This window comes from Pristiophorus japonicus, chromosome 20 (genome assembly GCF_044704955.1).
Source record: "Pristiophorus japonicus isolate sPriJap1 chromosome 20, sPriJap1.hap1, whole genome shotgun sequence".
Taxonomy (NCBI): Eukaryota; Metazoa; Chordata; class Chondrichthyes; family Pristiophoridae; genus Pristiophorus; species Pristiophorus japonicus.
In genome coordinates, this window is record NC_091996.1 from 1,542,202 (window position 1) to 1,558,117 (window position 15,916).

A 15,916-nucleotide genomic window follows, 5' to 3' on the forward strand; every position below is an offset into this window, starting at 1 on the left:
CTTTGACCACAAGGCCATAAAGCAGTGGTCAGCCGCAAGGTCCTGGACACCCTACGGAAGGAGATGATGGATCCTATCAGGCTGTTCCCCGAGCAGACTGTCGAACTCGTTTGGCAGAACGTCTCATCGCCAGAGCTTTCACACAAGCGCCAAGATGTAGCTTGGTTGGTGGTGAGGAGGGCCCTACCCATCAGATCTTTCATACACAGCCGGGGTTTCAGAGACACGGCACTCTGCCCCCGAGTGGGCTGTGGTGCGGACGAGACTCTCATCCATCTCCTTTGGGACTGCCCCTTTGCAAGGCAGGTCTGGAAGGAGATGCAGTGGTTGCTGTCGAGGTTCATCCCAAGCAGCTCCGTAACACAGGACTCTGTGCTCTGTGGGCTGTTCCCAGGGACACACACCGAGACAGACATCACCTGCTGCTGGAGAGCCATCAACTCGGTCAAAGACGCTCTTTGGTCTTCCCGACACTTGCTGGTCTTCCAGAGCAAGGAGATGTCCACGGCCGAGTGTTGCAGACTGACGCAATCCAAGGTCCAGGAGTACGTGCTGAGGGATGCACTAAAGGTTGGTGCAGTCGCCACAAAAGCACGATGGGGAAGGGCCAGAGTTTAAGGCCCTTCCACCACGGTAAACCCAGGGGCTGGAATCAGACCCCCCTCGGGCTGTACTTGTTAATCTGCTTGTATACATCGAGCCCCATGTACTGAAACACACCTGTGTTGCGTCATGTACAATGAAAGTCTCTGCACTGTTTAGTAACTTGTAAAGAAATGTAAATGTATTCTCATCCGTTCCGTGTACTGCTTTCACCTACACAGTGCTACATGTAACGTGATTGGTGATCGGTATTGAAATGTATCCTGCAATGTAATGTAAACCTGTTCTCATCTGCTCCATGTAATATCCTTATTTGCACAGTACTACATGTAACGTGATTTACAGATTGTACTAAACTGCACCTTGAAATTAAATGCACGCTAACGCATTGTATGGAACTGCTGTCAGCATCCAAACCAATTGTATGGAATTGCTGACTGAAAGGTACTGAACTATTTTCCAATGTATTGTGAAAATTTTATATGAATAAAGTATATTTTTGAAAAAACAATTAAAAAAAAACTTCACTTCCGACAGTGCAGCACTCCCTCAGTACTGCCCCTCAGACAGTGCAGCACTCCCTCAGTAATGCCCCTCTGGCAGTGCAGGGTTCCCTCAGTACTGCCCCTCCGACAGTGCGGCACTCCCTCAGTACTGCCCCTCCGACAGTGCGGCACTCCCTCAGTACTGCCCCTCTGGCAGTGCAGGGCTCCCTCAGTAATGCCCCTCTGGCAGTGCGGCGCTCCCTCAGTAATGCCCCTCTGGCAGTGCAGGGTTCCCTCAGTACTGCCCCTCCGACAGTGCGGCACTCCCTCAGTACTGCCCCTCCGACAGTGCGGCACTCCCTCAGTACTGCCCCTCTGGCAGTGCAGCACTCCCTCAGTACTGCCCCTCTGGCAGTGCAGCGCTCCCTCAGTACTGCCCCTCCGACAATGCGGCGCTCCCTCAGTACTGCCCCTCCGACAGTGCGGCACTCCCTCAGTACTGCCCCTCCGACAATGCGGCGCTCCCTCAGTACTGCCCCTCCGACAGTGCGGCGCTCCCTCAGTACTGCCCCTCTGGCAGTGCAGGGCTCCCTCAGTACTGCCCCTCTGACAGTGCGGCACTCCCTCAGTACTGCCCCTCCGACAGTGCGGCGCTCCCTCAGTACTGCCCCTCTGGCAGTGCAGGGCTCCCTCAGTACTGCCCCTCCGACAGTCAGTGCTCCCTCAGTAGTGGGACTGTCGGTCTGAATTATGTGCTTAAAACTCTGGAATGGGACTTGAAACCACAGCCTCAATGTAATACAGCGCCACCTCGTGGAGTACTGATGTAGTACAACTACTGTTGTATTGATAATAAAAGGTCATGTGGCAAGGTCACATGATCACAGTCTTGTTCAGGAGCCATCTTGCCTGTGTGTGCCGTTAGTGGTGTCTGTAAAGATAACACAGTTTGGTGATGAGGATGGGATATTTAGATTCACTAGCTGATGTTTTTGTGGGTTGATAATCCTGCCAACTGATGGAGTAACTTTGAGAGAATCTTTGTTTTGCAGAATAGCTAAAAATCCACGGTAAATTTCAAGCACACTTGGCCGAACTATCGATGTTGCCAGAGTCCAGATGGGAATAATGGGATGCTTGGGTGAGTTCCAGCATGACCGAAAGATTTTCAGAGTGTATGTGGAATGGCTAGAAATGTTTCGCACTGCGAATAGTATTGTCAAAGTCACCGAAGATGTAAACTGTAACTGGGTGGTTTTAGAAAGGAAATGGGTATTTTCTTAATTGAAGCAGGCTCTGAGGTGTATAAAACCCTGAAAAATGTTCTTATTCCTGTCAAGGCAAAGGACCTGCCACTGGTGGAGATTCAGTACTACAGTCCTGAGCCCCTGGAAATTGCTGAAAGTTATCATGTTGAAAAATGAAATCAATTAAATAATGAGGGTATCAGTGAGTACACTGTAGCTTTAAAAAAGCTGTCCATTCTCTGTCATTTCAGAAACTTTCAGGACCAAGCATTGTGTGACCGCTTTGTTTGTGGGATGGAAAATGAAGCAATCAGGAGAAAGCTGTTGACTTTTGATTCAGCTTGTCAGACAGCTATGTCAATGGTTATGGCCGACCAATGGACCCGAGAATTTCACACCATTTCCAGTCGTCAGACAACCGAGGTGAATCGCCTGCAGGCTAAAGGTATAAGGCAGTTGGGCCCCAAGGCCTCAGCAATTGGCTAGGGTAACAGTGCATTGAATTTGGCTGTTGGTGTCTGGGACATCACATTGCTCATATGTGAAGGCAGAGTGTTTCTGCTGCAAGAAAACTGGGAATGTTGCGAAGGCTGAAGAGTAAACCGATGTTCAATGCTATAAGTAGCAATTGCCAGACACTATATAGCATTGAATAGAACCAACAGGATGAGGAGGGCCTGGAGATACACGTCATCAGGAGCACGAGGGTATCTAACAGCGATTTGCAAAGTATCGTCATCCAAGTAGATGTTGCAGGAACCAAGATACCCGGAAATCGATACTGGTACATCCATGTGCGTAGTACCGGAATCACTATATCTCGTCAAGTTGGATGATTTTGCACTGCAGAAATCAAAGATTAAGCTCTGAGGCTACCCAGGAGAGCAAATCCCAGTTGTAGGAAGTATCACCATACCGGTGAAATCCAAGGTAGAAATTGGTTGGCATCACTGAAGCTGGATTGGAATGAGATTTTTCATGTGGAAACAACATTTGCATGGAAAGATGACATCATCAAGCAGTATCTAAAGATGTTCCGCGAAATAGGCCGTTTAATCCAAGACTTCAAGGTGAGTGTCAGAGTGCAGAAGGACGCTAGACCAGTTTACTGCAAGCCACGTCCCGTACCACACACACGCAAGGAGAAAGTTGAGCAAGAACTGACAAAACTAGCAACTGAGAACATTATCTCTAAGGTAGATCTAAGTAATTAGGCTACACCCTATAGGGAAGAAGTGTTCTATTTTTCATACATTGATGAACTACCAGTCACAGCTGAAGAGATTGGTAGAGCAACCAAACGTAACCCAGTTATGTCAAAGATATATGATTACATAGCAAATGGCTGGCCAAACCAGGTATCAGAAGAAGATATTTATCCATACTTTGCTCGTAGGAATGAATTGTCAGTGGATAAAGATTGTATCATGTGTGGAGCTCGTGTAGTTATCCCAAATAAGTTCAGCTCCAAATTGTTAGGAGACCTTCATGACCAGCACCTGGGAATGTGCTTGACCAAGAGTTTTGCACGGAGTTACTCATGGTGACTAGGTTTAGATAAAGATATAGAGTACATCGTCAGTCAATGTACAATATGTTAATTGGTGAGCAAGAAACCACCATCAGTACCGTTACAGCCATAGCAATGGCCTCCCAGGGTGTGGCAAAGGTTACATGTAGATTTTGCTGAACTAGATGGACAGCAATTGATCAAAGTGATAGGTAGTCATTCAAAGTGGGTAGAGGTGTTTCTGATACAGAAAATAACACCAAGTAAAACAGATTTGCAAAAATTGTTTTCTTCATTTGGCTTCCCAGAAGAAATTGTGTCTGATAATGGGCCGCAATTTTGTTCAGAAAAATTTGCACAGTTCATGAGCATAAATAGAGTGAAACATACCAAAGTTCCACCAAACCACCCAGTTTTAAATGGTGCAGTAGAGTACACAGTACAAATGGTAAAACGTGCCCTTATCAAGCAAATGTTGGATCCAAATCCAAGGAATCAGCAGTTGTCATTGCACCACAAACTGGCAAATTCTCTGATGACTTATCGGTCTTTTCCTCATACAGCTACTGGTAGAACACCAGCAGAGTTGTTTCTCAAATGATAGCCACGAACCAGGTTCTTGTTGTTAAAGCCAAACTTGGCACAGTCAGTGTAAGAGAAACAATTAAGACAGAAAGAGAGTCATGATACAGGTAGAGTAAGAGAGAGAAGTGAAATTAAATCGAAAGGTGAGAGTGAAGAACCATCACCATAAGTGGTTAAAGTGGTTACCAGCAAAAGTAGTGAAGATATGTGGCCCTCGCACATATTTGGTCAAGATGTTTGATCATGGAAAGGTTAGGTTTGTTCATATTGATCATATTTTACCTACAGATGTGGAAAGAGTTGGAAGTTGGAATGATTTGATTATTTCTGATGAGTCAGATAGTCTTGTTACATGTCGATTTCCAGTAGCAAATCCTACATCAGATGTACCAGAAACAAGTTCTAGAGAAAGTCAGAATTTAAATCCGAGTCTCAGTCAGACAGACAAACAGTCTGAAGTAGGAGAGTCAGCCGAGAATGAAAGTATCCTCTTCGAAACAGAAAACCAGTAGTTAAGTTTGATTTGTAAATATGGAAAAGTAAGTTCATATATTTTGTTGTGTATACCATGCAAGTTATGTATGATGATTATTTTGTTGTGATAACTTCTTCAATAAGGAGGGAGAAGTGTAATAGAGCTCCACCTGGTGGACTACTGGTGTACAGATAGTAAAAGCTTTTACCGATATAGAAAATGGAAAAGAGTGACTAAAGTAAATGTTGGTCCCTTAGAAGATGAGAAGGGGGATTTAATAATGGGAAATGTGGAAATGGCTGAGAACTTAAATAATTATTTTGCTTCGGTCTTCACAGTGGAAGACACAAAAACCATGCCAAAAATTGCTGGTCACGGGAATGTGGGAAGGGAGGACCTTGAAACAATCACTATCACTAGGGAGGTAGTGCTGGACAGGCTAATGGGACACAAGGTAGACAAGTCCCCTTGTCCTGATGAAATGCATCCCAGGGTATTAAAAGAGATGGCGGAAGTTATAGCAGATGCATTTGTTATAATCTACCAAAATTCTCTGGATTCTGGGGAGGGACCAGCGGATTGGAAAGCAGCTAATGTAACGCCTCTGTTTAAAAAAAGGGGGCAGACAAAAGGCAGGTAAATATAGGCCGGTTAGTTTAACATCTGTAGTGGAGAAAATGCTTGAAACTATCATTAAGGAAGAAATAGCGGGACATCTAGATAGGAATAGTGCAATCAAGCAGACGCAACATGGATTCATGAAGAGGAAATCATGTTTAACTAATTTACTGGAATTCTTTGAGGATATAACGAGCATGGTGGATAGAGATGTACCGATGGATGTGGTGTATTTAGATTTCCAAAAGGCATTCGATAAGGTGCCACACAAAAGGTTACTGCAGAAGATAAAGGTACGCGGAGTCAGAGGAAATGTATTAGCATGGATAGAGAATTGGCTGGCTAACAGAAAGCAGAGAGTCGGGATAAATGGGTCCTTTTCGGGTTGGAAATCGGTGGTTAGTGGTGTGCCACAGGGATCGGTGCTGGGACCACAACTGTTTACAATATACATAGATGACCTGGAAGAGGGGACAGAGTGTAGTGTAACAAAATTTGCAGATGACACTAAGATTAGTGGGAAAGCGGGTTGTGTAGAGGACACAGAGAGGCTGTAAAGAGATTTGGATAGGTTAAGCGAATGGGCTAAGGTTTGGCAGATGGAATACAATGTCGGAAAATGTGAGATCATCCACCTTGGGAAAAAAAACAGTAAAAGGGAATATTATTTGAATGGGGAGAAATTACAACATGCTGTGGTGCAGAGGGACCTGGGGGTCCTTGTGCATGAATCGCAAAAAGTTAGTTTGCAGGTGCAGCAGGTAATCAGGAAGGCGAATGGAATGTTGGCCTTCATTGCGAGAGGGATGGAGTACAAAAGCAGGGAAGTCCTTCTGCAACTGTATAGGGTATTGGTGAGGCCGCACCTGGAGTACTGCGTGCAGTTTTGGTCACCTTACTTAAGGAAGGATATACTAGCTTTGGAGGGGGTACAGAGACGATTCACTAGGCTGATTCCGGAGATGAGGGGGTTACCTTATGATGATAGATTGAGTAGACTGGGTCTTTACTCGTTGGAGTTCAGAAGGATGAGGGGTGATCTTATAGAAACATTTAAAATAATGAAAGGGATAGACAAGATAGAGGCAGAGATGTTGTTTCAACTGATCGGGGAGACTAGAACTAGGGGGCACAGCCTCAAAATACGGGGGAGCCAATTTAAAACCGAGTTGAGAAGGAATTTCTTCGCCCAGAGGGTTGTGAATCTGTGGAATTCTCTGCCCAAGGAAGAAGTTAAGGCTATCTCATTGAATGTATTCAAGTCACAGATAGATAGATTTTTAACCAATAAGGGAATTAAGGGTTACGGGGAGCGGGCGGGTAAATGGAGCTGAGTCCACGGCCAGATCAGCCATGATCTTGTTGAATGGCGGAGCAGGCTCGAGGGGCTAGATGGCCTACTCCTGTTCCTAATTCTTATGTTCTTATGTTCTTATGTACTACAACTACTGATGTATTAATAATAAAAGGTCATGTGGCAAGGTCACATGATCACAGTCTTGTTAAGGAGCCATCTTATTATGTGAGCCTGTTAGTGATGTCTGTAAACATATCACGGTCTGACTCTTCAGCCAGATTTCCCAATCAATGTTATTCAGATGGAGGATCGAACCCACTCCTCAGACAATCAGAGGCACCAACAATAACAAGATACATGATAAGAATTTTAACGTAGTATAACGTCCCAAGGGGCTTCTCAGGAGCAATGTCAGAGCAACATTGGATGCTGAACAAGGGAGATGTTCAGACAGGCAAAAGCTTGCTCGAAGAGGTGGGTTTTAAGGAGCAAGTTAAAAGAGGAGAGAGATGTGGAGAGGTTTAGGGAGAGAATTTTAAAGCTGAGGGTGGAGGCAGCTGAACGCATGGCCGCCAATGGTGGAGCGATTAAAATCGGCAATTCACAGGATATCAGAATTGGAGGAGCGCAGAGATCTCGAAGAGTTGTAGGGCTGGAGGAGGTTACAGAGATAGGGAGGGGTGTAGGGGTGGAGGAGGTTACAGAGATAGGGAGGGGTTTAGGGGCTGGAGGAGGTTACAGAGATAGGGAGGGGTTTAGGGGCTGGAGGGGGTTACAGAGATAGGGAGGGGTGTAGGGGTGGAGGAGGTTACAGAGATAGGGAGGGGTTTAGGGGCTGGAGGAGGTTACAGAGATAGGGAGGGGTTTAGGGGCTGGAGGAGGTTACAGAGATAGGGAGGGGTGTAGGGGCTGGAGGAGGTTACAGAGATAGGGAGGGGTTTAGGGGCTGGAGGAGGTTACAGAGATAGGGAGGGGTGTAGGGGCTGGAGGAGGTTACAGAGATAGGGAGGGGTTTAGGGGCTGGAGGAGGTTACAGAGATAGGGAGGGGTGTAGGGGCTGGAGGAAGTTACAGAGATAGGGAGGGGTGTAGGGGCTGGAGGAGGTTACAGAGATCGGGAGGGGTGTAGGGGCTGGAGGAGGTTACAGAGATAGGGAGGGGCGTGGCCATGGAGGGATTTGAAAATAAGGATGAGAATTTAAATCGGAGCTGTTGGGGGAAAGGTACAACATGAGTTCGATACAGAGTAAAGCTCCCTCTATGCTGTCCCATAAAACACTCCCAGGGAAGGTACAGCACGGGTTAGATACAGAGTAATGCTCCCTCTACACTGTCCCATCAAACACTCCCAGGGCAGGTACAGCACGGGTTAGATACAGAGTAAAGCACTCTCTACATTGTCCCATCAAACACTCCCAGGGCAGGTACAGCACGGGGTTAGATACAGAGTGAAGCTCCCTCTCCACTGTCCCATCAAACACTCCCAGGGCAGGTACAGCACGGGTTAAATACAGAGTAAAGCTCCCTCTACACTGTCCCATCAAACACTCCCAGGGCAGGTACAGGGGGTTAGATACAGAGTAAAGCACACTCTACACTGTCCCATCACACACAGGCAGGTACAGCACGGGTTAGATACAGAGTAAAGGTCCCTCTACACTATCCGATCAAACACCCCCAGGGCTGGGACAGCACGGGCTGAGATACAGAGTAAAGCTCCCTCTACACTGTCCCATCAAACACTCCCAGGGCAGGTACAGCACAGGTTAAATACAGAGTAAAGCTCCCTCTACACTGTCCCATCAAACACTCCCAGGGCAGGTGCAGCACGGGTTAGATACAGAGTAAAGCTCCCTCGACACTGTCCCATCAAACACTCCCAGGGCAGGTACAGCAAGGAGTTAGATACAGAGTAAAGCTCCCTCTACACTGTCCCATCAATACTCCCAGGGCAGGTACAGCACGGGTTAGATACAGAGTGAAGCTCCCTCTACACTGTCCCATCAAACACTCCCAGGGCAGGTACAGCACGGGTTAGATACAGAGTAAAGCTCTCTCGACACTGTCCCATCAAACACTCCCAGGGCAGGTACAGCATGGGTTAGATACAGAGTAAAGCTCCCTCTACAGTGTCCCATCAAATATTCCCAGGGCAGGTACAGCACGGGTTAGATACAGAGTAAAGCTCCCTCTGCACTGTCCCAACAAACACTCCCAGGGCAGGTACAGCACAGGGTTAGATACAGAGTAAAGCTCCCTCTACACTGTCCCATCAAACACTCCCAGGGCAGGTACAGCACGGGGTTAGATACAGAGTGAAGCTCCCTCTACACTGTCCCATCAAACACTCCCAGGGCGAGTACAGCACGGGATATATACAGAATAAAGCTCTCTCTGCACAGGGTTAGATACAGAGTATATAAAAGGGGTCAGAGGGTCGAGTAAGAAGGAGGAACTGAGGGAAATCCTTATTAGTCGGGAAATTGTGTTGTGGAAATTGATGGAATTGAAGGCCGATAAATCCCCAGGGCCTGATGGACTGCATCCCACAGTACTTAAGGAGGTGGCCTTGGAAATAGCGGATGCATTCACAGTCATTTTCCAACATTCCATTGACTCTGGATCAGTTCCTATGGAGTGGAGGGTAGCCAATGTAACCCCACTTTTTAAAAAAGGAGGGAGAGAGAAAACAGGGAATTATAGACCGGTCAGCCTGACCTCAGTAGTGGGTAAAATGATGGAATCAATTATTAAGGATGTCATAGCAGCGCATTTGGAAAGCGATGACGTGATAGGTCCAAGTCAGCATGGATTTGTGAAAGGGAAATCATGCTTGACAAATCTTCTGGAATTTTTTGAGGATGTTTCCAGTAGAGTGGACAAGGGAGAACCAGTTGATGTGGTGTATTTGGACTTTCAGAAGGCTTTCGACAAGGTCCCACACAAGAGATTAATGTGCAAAGTTAAAGCACATGGGATTGGGGGTAGTGTGCTGACATGGATTGAGAACTGGTTGTCAGACAGGAAGCAAAGAGTAGGAGTAAACGGGTACTTTTCAGAATGGCAGGCAGTGACTAGTGGGGTACCGCAAGGTTCTATGCTGGGGCCCCAGCTGTTTACACTGTACATTAATGTATTAGACAAGGGGATTAAATGTAGTATCTCCAAATTTGCGGATGACACTAAGTTGGGTGGCAGTGTGAGCTGCGAGGAGGATGCTATGAGGCTGCAGAGTGACTTGGATAGGTTAGGTGAGTGGGCAAATGCATGGCAGATGAAGTATAATGTGGATAAATGTGAGGTTATCCACTTTGGTGGTAAAAACAGAGAGACAGACTATTATCTGAATGGTGACAGATTAGGAAAAGGGGAGGTGCAAAGAGACCTGGGTGTCATGGTACATCAATCATTGAAGATTGGCATGCAGGTACAGCAGGCGGTTAAGAAAGCAAATGGCATGTTGACCTTCATAGCGAGGGGATTTGAGTACAGGGGCAGGGATGTGTTGCTACAGTTGTACAGGGCCTTGGTGAGGCCACACCTGGAGTATTGTGTACAGTTTTGGTCTCCGAACTTGAGGAAGGACATTCTTGCTATTGAGGGAGTGCAGCGAAGGTTCACCAGACTGATTCCCGGGATGGCGGGACTGACCTATCAAGAAAGACTGGATCAACTGGGCTTGTATTCACTAGAGTTCAGAAGAATGAGAGGGGACCTCATAGAAACGTTTAAAATTCTGATGGGTTCAGACAGGTTAGATGCAGGAAGAATGTTCCCAATGTTGGGGAAGTCCAGAACCAGGGTCACAGTCTAAGGATAAGCGGTAAGCCATTTAGGACTGAGATGAGGAGAAACTTCTTCACCCAGAGAGTGGTGAACCTGTGGAATTCTCTACCACAGAAAGTTGTTGAGGCCAATTCACTAAATATATTCAAAAAGGAGTTAGATGAAGTCCTTACTATGAGGGGGATCAAGGGGTATGGCGAGAAACAGGAATGGGGTACTGAAGTTGCATGTTCAGCCATGAACTCATTGAATGGCGGTGCAGGCTAGAAGGGGCGAATGGCATACATCTGCACCTATTTTCTATGCTTCTATGTTTACACTGTCCCATCAAACACACCCAGGAGCGGTACAGCACGAGGTTAGATACAGAGTAAAGCTCCCTCTACACTGTCCCATCAAACACTCCCAGGCCAGGTACAGCACAGAGTTAGATACAGAGTAAAGCTCTCTCTACACTGTCCCATCAAACACTCCCAGGGCAGGTACAGCACAGAGTTAGATACAGAGTAAAGCTCTCTCTACACTGTCCCATCAAACACTCCCAGGGCAGGTACAGCACGGGTTAGATACAGAGTAAAGCTCCCTCTACATTGTCCCATCAAACACTCCCAGGGCAGGTACAGCATGGGTTAGATACAGAGTAAAGCTCCCTCGACACTGTCCCATCAAATATTCCCAGGGCAGGTACAGCACGGGTTAGATACAGAGTAAAGCTTCCTCTGCACTGTCCCAACAAACACTCCCAGGGCAGGTACAGCACAGGGTTAGATGCAGAGTAAAGCTCCCTCTACACTGTCCCATCAAACACTCCCAGGGCAGGTACAGCACGGGGTTAGATACAGAGTGATGATCCCTCTACACTGTCCCATCAAACACTCCCAGGGCAGGTACAGCACGGGTTAGATACAGAGTAAAGCTCCCTCTACACTTTCCCATCAAACACTCCCAGGGAAGGTACAGGATGGGGTTAGATACAGAGTAAAGCTCTCTCTACACTGTCCCATCAAACACTCCCAGGGCAGGTACAGCACGGGTTAGATCCAGAGTAAAGCTCCCTCGACACTGTCCCATCAAACACTCCCAGGGCAGGTGCAGCACAGGGTTACATACAGAGTAAAGCTCCCTCTACACTGTCCCATCAAACACTCCCAGGGCAGGTACAGCACGGGGTTAGATACAGAGTGATGATCCCTCTGCACTGTCCCATCAAACACTCCCAGGGAAGGTACAGCATGGGGTTAGATACAGTGTAAAGCTCCCGCTACACTGTCACATCACACACTCCCAGGGCAGGTACAGCACGGGTTAGATACAGAGTAAAGCTCCCTCTACACTGTCCCATCAAACACTCCCAGGGCAGGTACAGCACGGGTTAGATACAGAATAAAGCTCCCTCTACACTGTCCCATCAAACACTCCCAGGGCAGGAACCGAGGGTTAGATACAGAGTAAAGCTCCCTCTACACTGTCCCATCAAACACTCCCAGGGCAGGTACAGCACGGGTTAGATACAGAGTAAAGCTCCCTCTACACTGTCCCATCAAACACTCCCAGGGCAGGTACAGCACGGGTTAGATCCAGAGTAAAGCTCCCTCGACACTGTCCCAACCAACACTCCCAGGGCAGGTACTGCACAAGGTTACATACAGAGTAAAGCTCTCTCTGCACTGTCCCATCAAACACTCCCAGGGCAGGAACAGCACGGGTTAGATGCAGAGTAAAGCTCCCTCTACACTGTCCCATCAAACACTCCCAGGGCGGGTACAGCACGGGATAGATACAGAATAAAGCTCTCTCTACACAGGGTTAGATACAGAGTAAAGCTCCCTCTGCACTGTCCCATCAAACACTCCCAGGGCAGGAACAGCACGGGTTAGATGCAGAGTAAAGCTCCCTCGACACTGTCCCATCAAACACTCCCAGGGCAGGTACAGAGGGTTAGATACAGAGTAAAGCTTCCTATACACTGTACCATCAAATACTCCCAGGGCAGGTACAGCACGGGCTTAGATACAGAGTAAGGCTCCCTCTACACTGTCCCATCAAACACACCCAGGGCAGGTACAGGGGGTTAGATACAGAGTAAACATCCCTCTCCAGTGTTCCATCAAACACTCCCAGGGCAGGTACAGCACGGGTTTAGATACAGAATAAAGCTCCCTCTGCACTGTCCCATTAAACACCCCCAGGGCAGGTACAGCACAGGGTTAGAGACAGAGTAAAGCTCCCTCTACACTGTCCCATCAAACAGTCCCAGGGCAGGTACAGCACAGGGTTCGATACAGAGTGAAGCTCCCTCTACACTGTCCCATCAAACACTCCCAGGGCAGGTAAAGCACGGGATAGATACAGAGTAAAGCTCCCTCTACACTGTCCCATCAAACAGTCCCAGGGCAGGTACAGCACAGGTTTCGATACAGAGTAAAGCTCTCTCTACACTGTCCCATCAAACACTCCCAGGGCAGGTACAGCACGGGTTAGAGACAGAGTAAAGCTCCCTCTACTCTGTCCCATCAAACACTCCCAGGGCAGGCACAGCACGGGCTTAGATACAGAGTGAAGCTCCCTCTATACTGTCCCATCAAACACTCCCAGGGCAGGTACAGGGGGTTAGATACAGAGTAAACATCCCTCTACACTGTCCCATCAAAGACTCCCAGGGCAGGTACAGCACGGGGTTAGATCCAGAGTGAAACTCCCTCTACACTGTCACATCAAACACTCCCAGGGCAGGTACAGCACGGTTTAGATGCAGAGTAAAGTTTCTTCTACACTGTCCCAACAAACACTCCCAGGACAGGTACAGCACCGGTTCGATACAGAGTAAAGCGCCCTCTACAGTGTTCCATCAAACACTCCCAGGGCAGGTACAGCACGGGGTTAGATACAGAGTAAAGCTCCCTCTACACTGTCCCATCAAACACTCCCAGGGCAGGTACAGCACAGGGTTCGATACAGAGTAAAGCTCCCTCTACACTGTCCCATCAAACTCTCCCACGGCAGGTACAGCACGGGTTAAAAACAGAGTAAAGCTCCCTCTACACTGTCCCATCAAACATTCCCAGGGCAGGTACAGCACGGGGTTAGATACAGAGTAAAGCTCCCTCTACACTGTCCCATCAAACACTCCCAGGGCAGGTACAGCACGGGCTTAGATACAGAGTGAAGCTCCCTCTACATTGTCCCATCTAACACTCCCAGGGCAGGTCCAGCACGGGGTTAGATGTAGAGTAAAGCTCCCTCTACATTGTCCCATCTAACACTCCCAGGGCAGGTACAGCACGGGCTTAGATACAGAGTGAAGCTCCCTCTACAGTGTCCCATCAAACACTCCCAGGGCAGGTACAGCATGGGGTTAGATACAGAGTGAAGCTCCCTCTACATTGTCCCATCTAACACTCCCAGGGCAGGTCCAGCACGGGGTTAGATGTAGAGTAAAGCTCCCTCTACACTGTCCCATCAAACACTCCCAGGGCAGGTACAAAATGGGTTAGATAGAGAGTAAAGCTCCCGCTACACTGTCCCATCAAATACTCCCAGGGCAGGTACAGCACGGGTTAGATACAGAGTAAAGCTCCTCTCCACTGTCCCATCAAACACTCACAGGGCAGGTGCAGCAGGGGTTCGATACAGAGTAAAGCTCGCTTTACACTGTCCCATCAAACACTCCCAGGGCACGTACAGCACGGGCTTAGATACAGAGTAAAGCTCCCTCTACACTGTCCCATCAAACACTCCCAGGGCAGGTACAGGGGGTTAGATACAGAGTAAACATCCCTCTACACTGTCCCATCAAACACTCCCAGGGCAGGTACAGCACGGGTTAGATACAAAGTAAAGAACCCTCTACACTGTCCCATCAAATACTCCCAGGGCAGGTACAGCACAGGTTAGATACAGAGTAAAGCTCCCTCTACACTGTCCCATCAAACACTCCCAGGACAGGTACAGCACGGGGTTAGATACAGAGTAAAGCGCCCTCTCCAGTGTTCCATCAAACACTCCCAGGGCAGGTACAGGGGGTTAGATACAGAGTAAACATCCCTCTACACTGTCCCATTAAACACCCCCAGGGCAGGTACAGCACGGGTTAGATACAAAGTAAAGAACCCTCTACACTGTCCCATCAAACACCCCCAGGGCAGGTACAGCACGGTTTAGATGCAGAGTAAAGTTTCTTCTACACTGTCCCAACAAACACTTCCAGGGCAGGTACAGCACGGGGTTAGATACAGAGTAAAGCCCCCTCTACACTGTCACATCAAACACTCCCAGGACAGGTACAGCACCGGTTAGATACAGAGTAAAGCGCCCTCTACAGTGTTCCATCAAACACTCCCAGGGCAGGTACAGCACGGGGTTAGATACAGAGTAAACATCCCTCTACAGTGTTCCATCAAACACTCCCAGGGCAGGTACAGCACGGGTTAGATACAAAGTAAAGAACCCTCTACACTGTCCCATCAAACACCCCCAGGGCAGGTACAGCACGGTTTAGATGCAGAGTAAAGTTTCTTCTACACTGTCCCAACAATCACTCCCAGGGCAGGTACAGCACGGGTTAGATACAGAGTAAATCTCCCTCTGCACTGTCCCATCAAACACTCCCAGGGCAGGTACAGGGGATTAGATACAGAGTAAAGCGCCCTCTACAGTGTTCCATCAAACACTCCCAGGGCAGGTACAGCACGGGGTTAGATACAGAGTAAAGCTCCCTCTACACTGTCCCATCAAACACTCCCAGGGCAGGTACAGCACGGGCTTAGATACAGAGTAAAGCTCCCTCTGCACTGTCCCATTAAACACTCCCAGGGCAGGTACAGCACGGGGTTAGATACAGAGTAAAGCTCCCTCTACACTGTCCCATCAAACACTCCCAGGGCAGGTACAGCACGGGCTTAGATACAGAGTAAAGCTCCCTCTGCACTGTCCCATTAAACACCCCCAGGGCACGTACAGCACGGGCTTAGATACAGAGTGAAGCTCCCTCTACACTGTCCCATCAAACACTCCCGGGGCAGGTACAGCACGGGGTTAGATACAGAGTAAAGCTCCCTCTACACTGTCCCATCAAACATTCTCAGGGCAGGTACAGCACGGGGTTAGATACAGAGTAAAGCTCCCTCTACACTGTCCCATCAAAATACTCCCAGGGCAGGTACAGCACGGGGTTAGATACAGAGTAAAGCTCCCTCTACATTGTCCCATCTAACACTCCCAGGGCAGGTACAGCACGGGCTTAGATACAGAGTAAAGCTCCTTCTACACTGTCCCATCAAACACTCCCAGGGCAGGTCCAGCACGGGGTTAG